Source organism: Eubalaena glacialis, chromosome X (genome assembly GCF_028564815.1).
Source record: "Eubalaena glacialis isolate mEubGla1 chromosome X, mEubGla1.1.hap2.+ XY, whole genome shotgun sequence".
NCBI lineage: Eukaryota > Metazoa > Chordata > Mammalia > Artiodactyla > Balaenidae > Eubalaena > Eubalaena glacialis.
In genome coordinates, this window is record NC_083736.1 from 4,643,728 (window position 1) to 4,661,348 (window position 17,621).

The window sequence follows — 17,621 nt, forward strand, 5'->3', positions numbered from 1 at the left end:
AAACAGGGGAAAGCCACAGATACAGGGGAAAGAGACACAGGGGAAAGCCGCTCCCCTTTTCTCCCAGGCGCCTCATGGTAGGATCTGAACAGTATGGTCAAGACCTTTCTCTCTGATGATCTGTTCCCATCAGAAACAGGAAGGAAAGACACTCAGTCAAGGGGGCTTCACTCATACAGTGGAGGGCATTTTTTTTTTTTTAATCGGTAAAGTAAATGAACAACTTCCTTTATTGCCTTTGGCCCTAGAAGATCAGCCATCTGTTCTAGAAGGTCACAGGTGTAAACCTGAGGCAGTGAGCTTCGGGCCGAACCGTGAGCGGACGTGCGCTTTGGCGTGAAAGCGACACGGCCTCAGACGGCCGACTGGAACATCTGGCCCCCAACTGGCCCCCTGCCTCTTCTGTCAAAGCAGAGTAATGAATGAAAATGCCGTTGCCCGTTACAGATGGAGGAGTCCCTCTAGCTCTCTAGTAGTGAGCGGTCAAGGCATTCTTGTCATCTTCGTTGACCCCCAAACCCCCAAGAAACAGACTCCCCAGTAGTCACCAAGACAGCCCAGAGAAGACAGGTGTCTTGAGCTTGTAGGCTGAAAGCAGACGTTTTGAACCAAGAGGTCAAGTGCGAGAGAAGGCCACGGAGGGTACGGAAGCCACCCAAGTCAACTGGCATTGGGAGAGAAGGCAAGCATCCTACAGAGCCCAAGATGCTCCCACACTCCATGGCATCTTCGGCAAGCAGGGCGTCTTGCTGCCTGCTGGATTCTAATTCGAGGATGTCACCCCCCCAGATGAGCCACTGATATAATTAAAACACAATAGCTATCCTAGCGTCGATTTCTCTCTTGAAACCAAAAACATCTATGTAGTATCTCCCACGTGTGTTAGACACTAGAGAAATGACAGCCAACAGGACAGATGTGGTTCCAACCATCAGGGAATGAAAATGCAAACGGGTTGTACACAAAATAAAGAGCCTCACCAAAGGAAAACTAGGGGATTGTAGGGGGACACGTAGAAAGGGAATCTTACCGAGACCACAGAAAGGGGAACGGCTTTCAGGAGAAACGGGCATTCTGTAGGCCTTGCACCAGCCCCGCACACACGTGACCCTTTTAACCCAATTTCAGGCAGCTTAGTGCGTTGAACTAACGTTTACACGAAACCTTGGGCCTGAAAGTGATTTTGTCCACCAGGCACAGCTACCAGGAAGACAGCCCTGAAGTTCTGTTTTGTTTTGCATCGGGGTGGAGTGAGCGGCACAAGGTAGGAGAAGGACACAGGCAAACCGAAGGCAGGGGGCCGGGGAAGCACAGAGCGTGACAGAGAGCCCTGGGGGACCAAGGAAGGGCAGGGACAGCACCACTGACCACAGGCTGAACCTTCCTATCTGCCCGGGGTGGGGGCTTGCCTTCTGAGTGTCTGCAAGCTTGCCTTCTGCAAAAATCCCAGCTGGGAACTTGCACAAGCCCTTCTCCTGGCTTCATCCTCTCCGCGGAATCAGAGCTTCTAGGTTCTAACGCAGTCAACAGAATCTTATTAAGACATCTGTCTACTGTCAACAGCTTATCTTCACGGGAACACTACTGCAAATCCACCCACTGACAAGACGAGTGTGTACGAAGAGCAAGCAGACGGCCCCTTGGAAAGACACTCCAGAAAATACGGGTCACGGAGAATGGCAGCGAGGGACTGGAAATGATTTTCGATCTAGACCCGGAAACAGTGCGATGAACACTGGAGCCTGGTGGATGGGTCGTAGTCTATCAGAGACCTACGTGTTTATTATGGAAAGAGAGCACCGGCGGTGGTTCTTAAGCAGTGGCATCTACACATTTTCTACATTGCCTTTGTCATTTTTGTGGCCTGGAAGCCTCATTTTCTAGAGCAAGGTTCCTCCCCTCTACCGCAACCCCGAGTGCCACACCTGATTTTTTTTTTTTTTCTTCTTCTTTTTTTACTTCTGAAATGCTCTGTTTGGGCAACTTCCTGGCTTTATCCCTGCAACGCCAGTCCCAAGCAACAGCCACCTACGCCTCTCACAAACCCCTTGATAGAATCGCAGATCACGTTCCGCCTGGCAGTGCTGTCGGCACAGCTCTTGTCTGCTCACTTTCCTGTTTTCCCAAACTGCCACGTGGTGTATAGAGAAGTGTTTGCTGCTGGCGATGAGGATGCTGTCTTGTTACGTTGGGTAAATGACTCAGGCAGTTACACGAGGTGACACACCACCATTGCTGTGGGCAGCCCGCCTGTGTGGAGTCAAAGGGGAAAGGTGTGATGATCCTCTCAAAGCAAAACTACACTGGCAGATGGCGAAGACCCATCACCTCCAAGTTATTGGCTGCGGGGGCATGTTGAGAAAATGGTTTTCTCTCTCTCTCCCCATACGCATTTAGAGGGAAGCATCTCTGAGCGTCCATGGTCACCCCTAGGATGGTCCAGATGGATGAGGAGGCCAGGCTGTACCTCCCAGTGGTGCACAGCTACGGACACTCACAAGGGGCGGTGACTGAGTGTAAGCCCAGCTTGGACTCTCCCTTCCAAATCGTCTCTTCTTCCATGGCCTCTGGATTCCAGGGGAGGGAAGAGGGGAACACAGACGGATGATCCTAGCACCAGATCTACCGCTTTGACTTCTTCTCCCAAAAAGGAGGTGGGGATTTGCATGTGAAAGATTGAAAGAGGAAATGCTCTTCCAAGAGACATGAATCTAAAGATGGGAGAAACATTACAGGCTGGTGTTTTTTCCTTGTAATTTAAGGACAATCATAGGAAGTCTACGGCTTTAAAACATTCTCCCCTTGTTATATGTTTCCTTGCAGCTCCCCATCGTACGTAACAGCCTACACGTTATTGTTAAGAACTAACGCCACAGTACCTATAGCAACAATTCAATAAATTCGGTTCATTGTTACCTGACAGGTGGTAGGTAAGTTGCTTACACAGCTGGGCTGCCCTACACACAACTGTGATTCTTTGCACGTACCGGCTCAGGCTTGGCAGTGGAGGGTAGGGGATTAGGGTCAGAAGTGTCCTTTCATAGTCTACTTGCTTCTGTTGATCATGTGGAAGGACAACATTCTTCCCAGGGCTCGTAGGGCCCAGGAGCTTCAGGTGAGGATTCGCAGCGGGGAAAGGAGTCAGTGACGCACGTAAGAGCGAGAAGCTGCAGGACCAGCCCGATATTTCGGGGGCAGTGGTGGCGGAGAAGGCAAGACAGCGGTAGGCCTAGGAGAAACCCCTGCCTTTCCCTAACCGCTGGAGAAAGGTAAGCCCCTCGAATGATGAGGACGATGCTATCATTCACGTGTATCAATTAATTTCCATCACGGTCTTATGGATGCAAGTACGGTAACCCTTATTTTAAAGACAAGGAAACTGAGCCCCCAAAGGATATGTGACTTTCTCCAGGATATGCAGTCGCCTGTGTTTTTATATGTAACTCAAGTCAGAAGAGGGGTGTTATTTCCTACAGATGATTGAGTTTTGCCGGTTTAAAATGCTGACCCATTTTCTTTCTTATCGGATGATTCTTAGCACTTGGATTTAACAAAAGCTTAACTGAGAAACCAGTGCCCAGAGCTTGTAGGAAATGCAATCATTCAGCGGCTATCGAATTGCCATTTTCTCTAGCATCCATCGCAATGTAGTTTAAGAAAAACCTTCATCTCCCAAACCTTTGCTGGCTATTTCTAATGAAATGGCTCTTTCAGAAGTAATCTCTCACTATCTTTTACAATGCTGTTTCTAATATCTTCCCCCCACCAGAGTGGAAACTATAAACGCTCACTATTGATGTTCTTATTGAAAAACGGCATTATAACATGTCGCTTTAGAAGCTTGAACGCATCAGAGAAAAGCATGGACAGAATTTAAATTATAGAAAACTGAAGGTAGCTGATTGGATTTTTAGTCTATTAAAAAAAATAATAAACTTATTCATACGGACAGTTTTTCAAAGTCTTTCATCCTGTGTGGTCTCGAATCCACGGTGAAATGTAGGGTTAATTCTAAGGTCTGTCGGGGAAGGAATAAAGAGAATGGGGCACGTGGAGGGGGGGTGTCTCATGAAAACCAATTCAATAAGAAATAATCTGATAAGTGAGGGGCGTAAATGTCTGGAAGGTGGCCTCACAGAGTCCTGAGTGAGTCCATTTAGTGATAAATGTCAACATCAGGACTCTCCAGAGGGAAATAATTGCATTAGTCACTGCAAATAGACATAAAAGACTAGCCTTTCTTGGGTTTTGTTTTTGTTTGTTTTTTCTTTAGCGTTCATACCAAGAAGACAGTTAGTGAGTTTCAGTGACTCCATTCGTTAAGAGTAAAAAAAAAATATGTAGCAAATTACAAAGAAACACCTCCATTATCGAAATCAGCCTAGGGAGAACAGAGTATGTACACACTGCCTCAGTCTCATGCACACGTTAGTTGGAAATCACTCTGCACACCGAGTGTCACACGTTTTTATGGGGATAGGAATGAGCTGAAAATCAGGCAACATGTAAAACAGCCTCTGGAAAACCGTACATTGTACCCTTTTAATGCTGGCTAAAGCTAAAAGGGAAGAGAAAACTCCAGTGGGCAAAAAAAAAAAAAAAAAAAAAAAGAGAAAGAGATGGAAAAAAAATGAAGATAATGTAAATCTCATAAAGATTTTGGTTTACCTTTGTCTTGCGATGAAAATGAGCTTCATTCAAATCCAATCCTTCAGTCCAGGATGTGGGTGTCTTGGATCCAGTGGCATGAAAAAGTCAATAAACTTTTGGTTGATGTATGACGTACTGAAGAAAAGTGCACAAATCATACCTGTATGGGAAAATGAATGATGGCACAGTGAACACAGACATGTCACCACCATCCAGGTCAAAAAATCAAGCATTACCTGCATCTGAGAAGCATCTTCCAGTGACCTCCCAATAATTACCACTCCCCATGCCAAAAAATCACTGTTTCCTAAATTCTAATACCATAGATTCAATTTGCCTGTTTTTAAACTCTATATAAATGGAATCGTACAGTATTTATTACTCTGTCTAGCTTCTTTCATGTAACATTACAAGATGTATCTATGTTGTTGCATGGGGTGGTTCATTCAGTTTTTAGTTCTATGCAATATTCTTTTGTATGAATACACCTCAGTTTATTCATTCATCCTACTGTTGATAAACATTTAGGTTCTTTCCTTTTCTTGGCTTTAATGAATAGTGATGCTGTGAAGATCCTTGGACAAAACTTCTGGTGCAGGTATGTACACATGTATGTTAAGAATGGAACCAGGTATATCTATGGTCAGTTTTCATAGATACTGCCAAACAATTTTCCAAACGGTTGCACTAATTTATACGTCCTCCCACCAGCATTGTGAGTGAGTTCCAGTTGCTCTGTATCTTTGCCAACACTTCCTGATATCAGTCTGTCTATGGTAGCCGTTTTGGTGGTTGGGCAGAGGTCTCTCATTCTGGTTTTAATGTAAATTTTCCTGACGTTCAATGAGGCGGAGTATTGTTTTCATGGGTGCATCAGGCATTTGGATGCCCAAAGTGTGAGGTGCTAGTTCAAACTTTTTGCTCTCTTTTGAACTGGGCTGTTAGTTGGGTTTCTTTTGTTTTTGTTTTTTTTTACTTATTATTTTGTAGGAACACTTTCTATCTTGAGGATAGGACAATTTTGCTAGTTTAAAATGCTGTTGGGACTTCGCTGGTGGTCCAGTGGTTAAGACTTTGCCTTCCAACATAGGGGATGCGTGTTCAATCCCTGGTTGGGGAGCTAAGACCCCACATGCCTGGCGGCCAAAAAACCAAAACATAAAACAGAAGCAATACTGTAACAAATTCAATAAAGACTTTAAAATTGGTCCACGTCAAAAAAAAAAAAAAAACTTTAAAAAAGTAAATAACTAACTAACTAAATAAAATGCTGTAAATATCATGTCATAAACCGTGGCTTCTCTTTTTACTCTTTTAATGGTGTCTTTTGCGATCAGAACACCTTGCCAGTTTATCGGTCTCTTCCTTTATCAGGAGCGTTTTGTGCCCCGTTAAGATAGCTTTGAGAATCGTGACGTGTCTGATGGCGGTCTGATTATTTGATCTCTTTGTCTGTTTGTTTCTCTTTGTTGTCAGCAGGATGGACTGTCTGAGAGAACTAGGCAGATGTTGCTGGAAGTGTAACTTCAATCAAACAGTATTTTGATTAAACTACAATGGTCCTCAATGCTTTATTCTTTTAATCAAATGAATCCTGTTTTCCCTTTGCCTTTAAACTAACCAAACTGAATTCCTTTCTCTTAAGGCTCTGTCCCGTAATAAAATTAAAATATACTTTACAAATAATTTAGTCACTGATAATTTAGTACAATTGAGTTATGAAATTCATGTCATTTTTCATTGTATTAGGAATATAAAGTCAATGAAACAAAAATTTACTAGGTACCTATTAAGGTAGAAAAAAAGGTATCAAAAGGAGAAGCTGGGGAAAATGAATGATAATTTTAGCCTACTTCAATAACGGGCAAATTGCAAAATCCTGCAACAGATTGCTAGGTGGAAAGGATGAAATTACTCATTCTATAGCAGCCTGAATAATATGAGTAAGAGCTATTAGAATAGTGAATACAGCAACAATCCAATAACTACTGTTCGTTGTTAATACTGGCAGGTGAGTCCATGAATTGCCTTCTGGCTCCTGATGATTGCTTGGAAACTTTGCCTCTACAGGTGGACAAGCCCCTGATAAAGAGTCTGACACCAGCATACATTGTTCACACAAATAAAATCAGACAGGCATTTTGAAGAATGACGTTATTAACTTTAAAACACTTGGATTTATTTTAAACTGAGAATATTTCTTCTTCCTAGGTTTATATCACTCATATGGAAAATGAATCATGATTCTACATATATTCTATATATTTAATTTGGCCATCTCTTACACCACTTTTTTTCATAGACTGATTATTTTCATAGGTTTTTTATTGAAATACAATATGGCTCTTTAATGAAGGAAAGATGAAGAGAAGTATTATATTCTTTATGTAATCAAAATGGATAAACCAGGCCAAAGAAAACATAAATTATTCAAGGTTATGACTACCTTTCGACAGCAGTCCTGGGTTCCATCCATGAAAGCATTAAATCTTCCAAAATGTGTGTGTGTGTGTGTGTCTGTGTGTGTTTTAATTGTGCTGCAAAAAATCTTAGGTTTTTGAAATAGTTTTCAGGTCAGATAAAAACTGACCAGTCCTTGCTCTGGCAAATAATAAAATCTGTAGCAAGGCTAAAGAAATGATTTGTGGTGAAAGACAAAATAAATGTAGACATGGGATAAGAGATTTTTCTTCCTTCATCTATACTCAAACCTACCATTTACGTGAGAGTATAATAAGGTTGGTGAGTGTTATGTTCATAGATGTGCTAAACCATGTAGGAGTGATACATGCCTCCCATTTAAGGCTTCAATTGCACCTGGACACTTTACTCTTCAGGACTAAAATGAACTTTATTCTCAACCTCACCAGTGAATGTTATTATTTTTTTAAAAAAAAGGAGGGCAGGGGATACTGGCAGAGTAGGAACAGCAGAGGTGACAGAGATGAATTCTAGCGTCAGAGTGGGTTTTAAATAAACAGAAAAGAGTGATGTGAGAGAGAAATGCAGGAGTGTATCTTATCTATGGCATCCTACTCTGGAGAAATTCCTTTGGTGTCAATATGTTTAGCTTTCAAAGAATCACATAGACTTAAATGTCAAGGGGTTTTTGTGTATCTACCCAATTCAAAATCTCTTTCAAGGTTGCTGGCAGACAGAGGCAATTTTCCAGGCAATCAGCTGGAATTTCCCACTTTGATCTGAAGGAGAGGACAAAAATACTTGGAATCTGGGATGTCCTGCTCCAGTGGGGGCTCAAGTCTTCTCTCTGGAAACTCTGGTTTTCCAGTTTATTTCTTTTCACTTTGGGAATTTCTAAGCCAATGGATTGGAAATAAATAGAGAAAGAAGCATACGCTTCTTTCAGGAAGTAAAGCCATTGGGAAGAAGTGAATAAAAATCCTTGCACTTTGAGAAAGGGTCATGGCAGTGAGGCAAAGCCCAGTCTATGGGAGGGAACCTGCCCCTGTGGGCGGGAGGGAGCTGGATCTCTGCAGAGCTGGCTGCTGCCGCTCATGAGACAGGGCATACGTGATCACCATGGAGACACATCACCCTGGGCATCAGGCAGGGACAGCCAATAATATGGCTTTATATGAGTTGGGTAGCTTAATTAGGAAAAGCCACCCAATATCTTCATCTTCAACCAACCAAGTAGTGTCCTTTGGAGGAACAGTGTTTAATCCTAGTTATAAAATAAGAAGACATTAAGCATGACAATGGAAGACCAGGTTAATAAAACAGTGGATCTTGCCACAGAGAAGCAACAATGAAAAACAGACATACTCTTCACTCAATAAATAGTGATGAAATACCTACTTGAAACAGGTGTCTTGTTTGATAGACATATTGATAAGCGCTTTCACTTACATCCTGGATCTCTAAAACCTAATTGTACTTGAGTCCTGTTTATAAGAGTTTTAAAGAAAATTAATGTTGGGAGCTGAAAAGTGAATATGGCATTTTTCTCCATGCCCCAATACTTTTCTCTTTTTAAAAAATTTATTCATTTTATTTATTTATTTTTGGTTGCATAGGGTCTTCGTTGCTGCGCGCGGGCTTTCTCTAGTTGCGGAGAGCGGGGGCTACTCTTCGTTGCGGTGCGCGGGCTTCTCGTTGCGGTGGCTTCTCTTGTTGCGGAGCACGGGCTCGAGGCACGTGGGCTCAGTAGTTGTGGCTCACGGGCTTCAGTAGTTGTGGCTCGTGGGCTCTAGAGCGCGGGCTCAGTAGTTGTGGCGCATGGGCTTAGTTGCTCCGCGGCATGTGGGATCTTCCCGGACCAGGGCTCGAACTCGTGTTCCCTGCACTGGCAGGCGGATTCTTAACCACTGCGTCACCAGGGAAGGCCCCCCCCCCCCCAATACTTTTCTAAATAAACAACACCATGTGCATATGTTTTTCAAGCCCCGACACAGTTCCTGGTATCTTAGTCTCTCCTAGAAATCTCTCCAGAGTGAAAACAATCTTTTAAAACTCAAAGGATAATTCTGTTTCTAAAACACCTACTCTGTGGCAGGAAATTGGTTATGCACTTCATCTCGTTTATTGATTATAGCTTCAGCATGATCCTGCATGGTGTGGATTGTTTATTGTGCTTTACAGAAGAGGAATCCAAAGAGGAGATGATTTAAGGTTTCTAAACTTCCAGGGAAGGACCTGAGAATCTGAAGTCCGTGGATCTTATTCCAAAAGCTCTTTCTTACTTATCTACCTGAAATGGATTCACAAACGGGTGCTCAGTGAATGCACAGAGTAACTGCTGCAGGAGTTTCTTCCCTTCCCCTTGTTGACACAAACATAGGATTACGTTTCACGACGGTCACTAAACATCACGGTTCTCAAATGTGAACACACACCAGAATCAGCTGCGGCTGGGTCCACAAGGTTTTTCTGTAAAGAGCCACAGAATAAGTATTCAGATCCTGCGGTCCATACAGCCTCTCTTGTAATTGTTCAGCTGTTGTAATGTTAAAGCAGCCATACACCATAAGACGTGACAGGGCGTGACTGCGTCCCCCTAAAAGCATACTCATGGACACAGAATTTCATACGGTTTCCATGCGTTGCAAAATATGATTCTCCCATGTGACATTAACATTTGAGATAAACATAAGGCTATTTTTTTCTTACCATTTTTTAATAAATAAAGAGATGGCTGATATAAATATAAGCCTTATGAGTATCAAGTAGATCATAAAAAATTCTGGGAGGGAGCAGAGAGCTTAGAATTTTCTGTTATGGAAAACTGCCTTTCATAGTAGAATTTACAGTTTTTCCGTTACCAGTTTTGTTGTTGTTTCTTGGCATAATTAAGTACTTCAATGTAATTTTGTTATAATTACCAAAAAAACCCATGATTCTTCTTTTGATTTTGTTTGTTTCCCCAACCATTTAAAAACAGAAAGACCAGTCTTAGTTTACGGCTGGAAAAAGGCAGATGGTGGTTCAGATCTGGACTTCTGGGCTTCGTTTGCAGATCCTGACCTAGAGGGGTTGTTAAAACCGAGATGCTGGGCTCCACCCCAGAGTTTCCCGTTCCTTAGGACCAGGAGCTGTCCTGAGAACTGCATTTCTAACAAGCTCTGTGGTGGGTTCCACCCTCAACTGAATGGTGCAGGAGGATTAAGAAATCAAAAATGAGTCGCTTGTAGGTCAACTCTTGTTCAAAGCCGTGATGTTTCTGCATAATTTTCCCACGTGCCTGTGTCCCACACCTGTTTTCTTTAATCAAATCAGCTGCCTACATTTGAAAAGTGGGATATTTGCAGAAAAACACAAGCTTCTGACTATTCTTGAAAAATGCAGAAAACATTGTAGTGTTTTCTACATCGAGGGCAATGTTGACCCTTGATTTCTACATGGCAAACCCTGCAGTCAAGTCAAGATGGCCCCATGTAACAGTGCTTACAGCTCTCCATGGTCTTTACGTAGTCTGTCACTCATGTCCTCATCTTTTCTGGCCCTGGGACCATTTGCCTTCACAATCCCTAAACTCCATGGATGGAGAAAGATTACTGTACCTTACATCAGAGGACTTAAATTTAAATAACACCTACTGGAACGAAGTGAGAGAGTGGCATGCACATAGATACACTACCAACTGTAAAACAGATCGCTAGTGGGAAGCAGCCGCATAGCACAGGGAGATCAGCTCGGTGCTTTGTGACCACCTAGAGGGGTGGGATAGGGAGGGTGGGAGGGAGACGCAAGAGGGAGGGGATATGGGGATATATGTATACGTACAGCTGATTCACTTTGTTATACAGCAGCAACTAACACACCACTGTAAAGCAATTATACTCCAATAAAGATGTTAAAAAATAAATAAATAAATAAATAGCACCTAATTTGTGTTGGGCACCTAGCCATACACTCTCTCTCTATATATAGTATATGACACACACACACACACACACACACACACACACAGACCCATGTACGTATACACACACACACATATATATATGTATATGCATATATATGGTTAATGCATATATAATACTACATATAAAATCATATACAGGTAATTTCACTAATATATACATCGACCAGGGAGGTGGGCATAGCTACCTCCATTTTCTAGGTACACAAAGGGAATTACAAAGGTCATATAGATTGCCTAAGGGTACCCAGAAGGACAACTGAATACCAAATCTGTCTGCCCCTAAACGGTATGACCTCTTCCCTATATACTAACCCTCCCTCTCCAAGCGCAGAGCAAAAGAAATATTTCCTGCAGCATATGCTCCCTACAGATATGAGGTGTGCCTCCCAACTGTTAAGTGTGGTGAAGAAAAAATAGAGCAGCGGATTATTTACCAGAAATAAATATCAAATTTTATAAATTTTGTATCATTATAGGCTCATGGTTTTTTAAAACATAGCAATAACTTGTCTAAAGAATGCTGTGCTTTGCAAATCTACTGTAATATATTTTATTCCCTGACACGCAATTGCATACCAATCAGTTTTGATTCTCTGTTCTTCACCAGGCGATATTTATTTGAAATATCTCTGATTTGGTTCTCCAAAGAACAAGCTGTGTGCTGAATAGGGGGATCAGACGCCTGTTTCTGCGGGTGATCAGCCATGCTATTTTGAATCACTATGGGAGACAGGTTCAAAGGTTAGACGTCAAAATCTTTTCAGAGATTCGTTAGTTTCCGCATAGCTAGCAAAAAGGAAGCGGCAGAAATCAGGCATTTGAAAGAGAGCTATAAACGTAGAGAAAAATGATCATGATTAGCGATTGTTTTCATCCATGGGGATGCTGTAAAACTGTACCTAACATATGCCGCTTTATAGTACATGTATAGCGTGCAAACCAGTATGTTAGGTGTACTTTGTGTACGTGTGCGGGGGGTATGTATACACACATACAAATTCACATATAACAGTTATACGCATATATGTATGTATACACATATATATGACAAAGAGTATATTTTAGATGCACTTATTTATAACATGTGGATTAAAACAGTTGTGATATAGATATCAATGCATATGTAACATACACTACCTATAACATATAATATATATCACAACTGTTTTAATCTATATAAGTTATAAAAGTGCAAAGTTTGTAATATATATAAAACAGAGTATATGTACTATAAATGTTATGTATTTTTCATATGTATAACGCAGTATAACATATATTCTTATATTCTTATTCATATATAATAGTTGAATTGTTTTTATATATATATGTTTATACATATTACAAAGAGGATATTTTAATATTTAATAACATAGATTAAACAATTACGATACATATCATGTTATATATATTGTATAAATTATATATGCATTGATATATATATTGCAATTGGTTTAATTCTCATGTTATCAAAGTGCATCTGAAACGTACTCTCTGTAATATATATAAATATATATAACAGAGTATAACTGTTATGTATGAACACACACACACACACACACAGAGTTCACCTAACATATACTGTTTTGTAATCTGCATATATTACAAAGCAGCATATTTAGGTGCATTTTATAGCATCATATGGATTAAAAACAAGTGCTAATCATGCTGATTTTTCTATAAATACCACACACACACACACACACACACACACACACACAGATGTGTGTGTGGGTACATAAAACATTCCTATCAGAATTCATACAGATTATGAAAACCACAATCCTGGAAGTTGCTCTGTATTCAGAGATACTCAATAAATCACCAAGCATTGTATTTTACCCTTTACAATGGTAATGATGCCTCAGCGTCTGTGTGTGTGTGCGTGCGTGCGTGCGTGTGTGTGTGTGTGTGTGTGCACCCCATCTCAGTAACCCTGAGAGCTGACCTCATGGCAGCAGGCAGGGGAATGCCTGTCTCTTCCCCCATATTTCACAGCTCCCAGCATTTCCCAGGGGCTGAGCTCTGTAAGCACGTAGTAAATGAACAGTCACGGTGCCCCCAGAAGGTGTTCCTCCAAGTTATGCACTTCCAGTGTGCAACAAACACACGAAAACTTGCACCAAAGTGTCTTCACCCCCCAATTCTGTCACTTTGATTTGAAATAAAAGGAGAAATTCTTTTATGTAAATATTTGGAATCTTTAAAGTGAAGATCATCAGCTGGAAGAAAAGCAAAGATGTGAATTGAAACGTAATAACTTTTCCAGCAGGATCCATGTGTCTATTTACCATGAACATTTCAATTTGTACAACACTTTTGCTGCCTTTGTGGAGAGAGCTTACTTAGCCCCCATAGTTGGAGCTCAATTTCTTTCTGGACTTGACAGATCAAAAGGCATAGGATTTTTTCCCAGGAATCCTGGCATCTTGTACTGTTCACGCCATTCCAGCCTGTCATGTTTGTCAGTGAAAGAACAGGAAACTGCTTTGAGGAGATGCGGAAGGAGGTACATGTGACTGACAGTGTTAACACTTAGAATGAAGAGAATGGCCATATTTTAGATTCCACATATAAGTCATATCATGTGGTATTTGTCTTTGTCTTTCTGACTTACTTCACTTAGTATGATCATCTACTTCAATTTAAAAAAAGGACCTACTGTGTGTATAGCACAGGGAACTCTACGCAGTACTCTGTAATAACCTATATGGGAAAAGAAACTGAAAAGGAATGGATATATGTATGTATAACGGAATCACTTTGCTGTACACCTGAAACTAACACAACACTGCAGTCAACTATACCCCAATATAAAATAACAATTGTTTAAAAAAAGAATAAAGGGAATGCCAGGTGACAGTGGAGGCTGGAGATACATCCTGTTTCTCTGCTGGTTCAATTAAGAACATCGTGCAAAGTGCTTCCGTGATTTAATGCAGTTTCTCTTTTATCTACTATTGGAGGAGTTTGTGTTTGTCTATGTATGGAAAGTATAAGTTCTCTTTTTAGTTTTCAAGGTAGTAGAGGTACTCAGGTGCAGCGACAAATTACCGCGAATGGATTCTTTGTAGGTAAACCATTATTAGAGTGATGGCCCAGAAGTGGTGAAAACAAAGATTTTGAAAATTCAAATAGGCTGACGTGGAGAAAACCACACATAATCAAATTCACAATGTCTAAGTAATGTATAATTAGGCTATATTTTCCCAGGACAAAAGCACTGAGTTTTGAAAAGGAAATATTAAACTTTTGCTTTAAACACATAAATACTGAAAATAACGACGTTTTCATCTAAACCATGGTAAGCTTTTAATGACAGACATTTGTGTGCATTACAAGCCCAAAGGCCTTCATGGAAAGCGCTATTTTTTTTTCTCTTGGTGCTTTTAAACATGCTTGACAATTTGCACTTTGCTTGCAGCCCTACCCTCCAGAATTCCACCAGCTCACTCCATCGAAGTGTTGCCAGTTTGGATCAGTATTATGAGAAACTAAGCAAAAGGCTCAATTTAGCATGCAAATCATCGCCTTGGTTACTTGACCCTGAGATGCCAAGAACAAAGCCAGGTGCTCAGCTGAATTTATTACATTTAAACTTATTATACAGTCTTAGCTTTTAATTTTCTTTCACCAAGATGAGCAACTTATTCACTCTGGCAAGTCCACAGAGCCTATCACATGCTTTCCCATTCCCCTGGGCAGGTTTCCTGGTCTGTATTTTAAGGTATAAACAAAGTTCTCTTCATATGAATATGTAGAAGTTTTTTCACATTCATTATTTTATTTACAAGGTCACTGAGCTAACCTTGATTTTACTGCTGACGAAAGGTGAGCTGCAGAGATCAGGGCACCTGAACCTTGTCAGGCAGGTACAGCGTGTCAGGGCTGGATCCCAGGCCTATTTCTTTTGACCCCCGATCCTACACCCCACGCCTGGTTCTCCTACACCCCACGCCTCTGACACGGTCAAAGGCCACGATGTTAGCATTCCATTGCCCATTGAATGAGTTTATCCCACTCTCGCCTTACATCAAATTCTGTCTCCATTCTGGATCAGACCTCAGCTCTACTCTTCATGGACTGATTTAGTACGTATTCACCCAAAAGAACAACTAGCAGAGACACAGACGTACCATGTTTAGAAAATCTCTAGTTACGTAACCGCGATGGTTTGCAGAGGTGAATGATGCACATAGATAGCTACAGATGCCCTTGCATTTCTTCAGGGTCCTTTTAAAACTACATGCCTGGCTCTGATATCCATAAGGGAATGAACAATCTGGAAAATCCCCACAGAAACACTGGGGCCCCAGGCAAGGTGAGATGGGTGCATACCATTTGAGATCTGTCCCCCAAAACAGGTGGGGTGACTAGGGAAGATGAGGAAGGGTTAAACACTTGTTGGCTCCTCTGAACACCTGGGGTCCACACATTTGGGGGGGGAGATATTCTCAAGTTCATCACCGTGCGCAGGAATTTGAGGAATTCAATAGGTGGACACATTACATTCCATGCTTCTCAAACTTTCCTGTTCCTTAAGTCTCCTGGAGATTTTACCACAAGGCACATTTGGATTCAGTAGGTCTTGGGTAGAGCCTGAGAGCATCTCTGATGATCTCTCTCCTCAACGCCAGTATCCTTGACCTTTGGACCATACTTTCTGTGGAAGACTGTCCTACAGGGCCCTCAACAGCGGTGTCTGGAGGGAAATGCCAATAGACTGACATCCAAAACGGGAAGATGCCCGGGGACTTTCCAGTGATCCAGCATCAAGCGTTAATAACATCAGTGAACGTGGTTGTGAATTACAGCAAAACGCTTTCATAGTCAATGCTCGTTTCAAGCTCAAAATGTCTTTGTGAAATCAATAAGACAAACATTATTTCTTCTTCTTATTTCCAAAAAAAAAAAAACCCAAACAAACACCTAAAGAATAGTTAAGTAGATGGAGAGACATCATACCACAGGTTAGTGTCTCCTGTACTCTTAGCGTTAATTTTGGGATTTTTCCTTAGATGGTTTTCTGTCCCCATAAGCCTAGTCACAATTTCCCTCCATCTACAGAAATAAGTGTGATGGACCCTGATGAAGCAGACTTACTTGTTAACTCAAAACCAAAAATAGGGGTTTAGCTAGAAATTCCCCTCAGGAAAAAAAAAAATAAGTTTTTCCAGCAAAGAGCGATTATTATATTTGTTTCGGGACACCAGCAAGTCATGCACACCACAAAAGCAGCATCGGAATCCCCTGTCACTGAGAGAGCAGTTATGTGCTACAGCTGTAAAGTATGAACTTGTTATTTCGCTTGTGTTACCCAGGACTTCACTGCTGGACGGACAGAGAAAGAAGTAGAAAATTCCCCTTATTGCATAAGCATGGTCCCCTTCTGAGGACTACCTAGCACTCCTTTCTTCTGCATCAAAGAGGCATAGCTATTTTCAACTTCAGGAGGGAGGAATGGGTCAAGAAAAGGGAAGCTAAGAAGAAAAAGCTGGAATAATGAGCCCCTGTGCCCTTGTGACTTACATAATCTACCAAAGGGACCTCAGTGGGAACCAGAGAAATGGCGTGGAGGCAAAGCTGGTGAAAGTAGGTTTCCAAGAATCAGGAGTTTTAAACACAGTGGCACTCACGGCTCTTCTTTGAGCTATGTGCTATTTCTAAACGGCATGGCTGAGCGATTCTGTGATTTCTTTGGTCCACAAAGTGGTAGAATATATATAACATGCCATGCAGTCTTTTTCAGTATCTCTGTGTCCCTCTCTCTTTGGGAGAGGGGAGATTCTGGCCTAGGAACAAATTAAAGATGAGAAGTTGATACTGATGCTTTAATGGCACTGAAGCCTGAGGAAGCAAATCTTTCTTAACTGAAAAAATTCAAAATAGCAGGGAAAACTGGTGTAGTGGAAACACATTGTACTGGAAGTCAGGAAACGAAAGTTATTTTTCAGGTTCTTTTACTTAATCACTACTAGGTAAGGTCTTAGCTTTGCAGACACTCGTGATAGAAATAAGTCATCCATTGAGAGTCAGGGCCCAAGCATTCCCATAATCATTTTACATATATAAGCATGTAAGTATATTGTGGGGAGCCCAAGCTTTGGAACTGATAGATAGATGGATAGATGGATGGATAGATAGATATGATAGATAGCTAGGTAGGTAGACATGATAGATGGATGGATGGATTGATAGATAGATACAAAGACAGATCAGAATATGCACCCCCAAATATGCCACTTTGGCATAAGAATTATTTTAAGATGAAAGCAGCTGAGAAGTAGCAGATGCAGGAAGAACTCTCTGCCCTTCCCCTTTCTGCCTAAAAGAAGGGCATATATTTCCCTTTGAGAAGGGGACATAAATTTCCATCTGTAAAGGTGCAGTCCTCTCCCATACCGGAAGAGGTGAACGACTCTTACCTGCATAACAAGCCTCGCTAAAGAGCCCTTAACTACCTTAACTAGCAATAGAACTACCAATAACTACCACTCCTAGTCCTATTCCCACACTTCACCACCCCCAGGAGCCCAACCACCTTTCCCTTTGTCTGCTCACTTCTCCGTAAGTTATCACCTTCCGCTAA

General features: G+C 41.5%; 1 long non-coding RNA gene across 1 annotated transcript in view; it reads right to left on the minus strand.

The window, feature by feature from the left end:
- Window positions 1-2,174: 2,174 nt before the first annotated feature.
- LOC133081685 (uncharacterized) overlaps window positions 2,175-17,621 on the minus strand; it is a 222,603-nt gene continuing 207,156 nt past the window's right edge. Inside the window, exons 4-5 of the long non-coding RNA XR_009698893.1 lie at window positions 4,669-4,810; window positions 2,175-2,250 (exon numbers count right to left, since the gene is read on the minus strand). This is a non-coding gene — a long non-coding RNA (uncharacterized LOC133081685). The remainder of the gene's footprint in view (window positions 2,251-4,668; window positions 4,811-17,621) is intronic.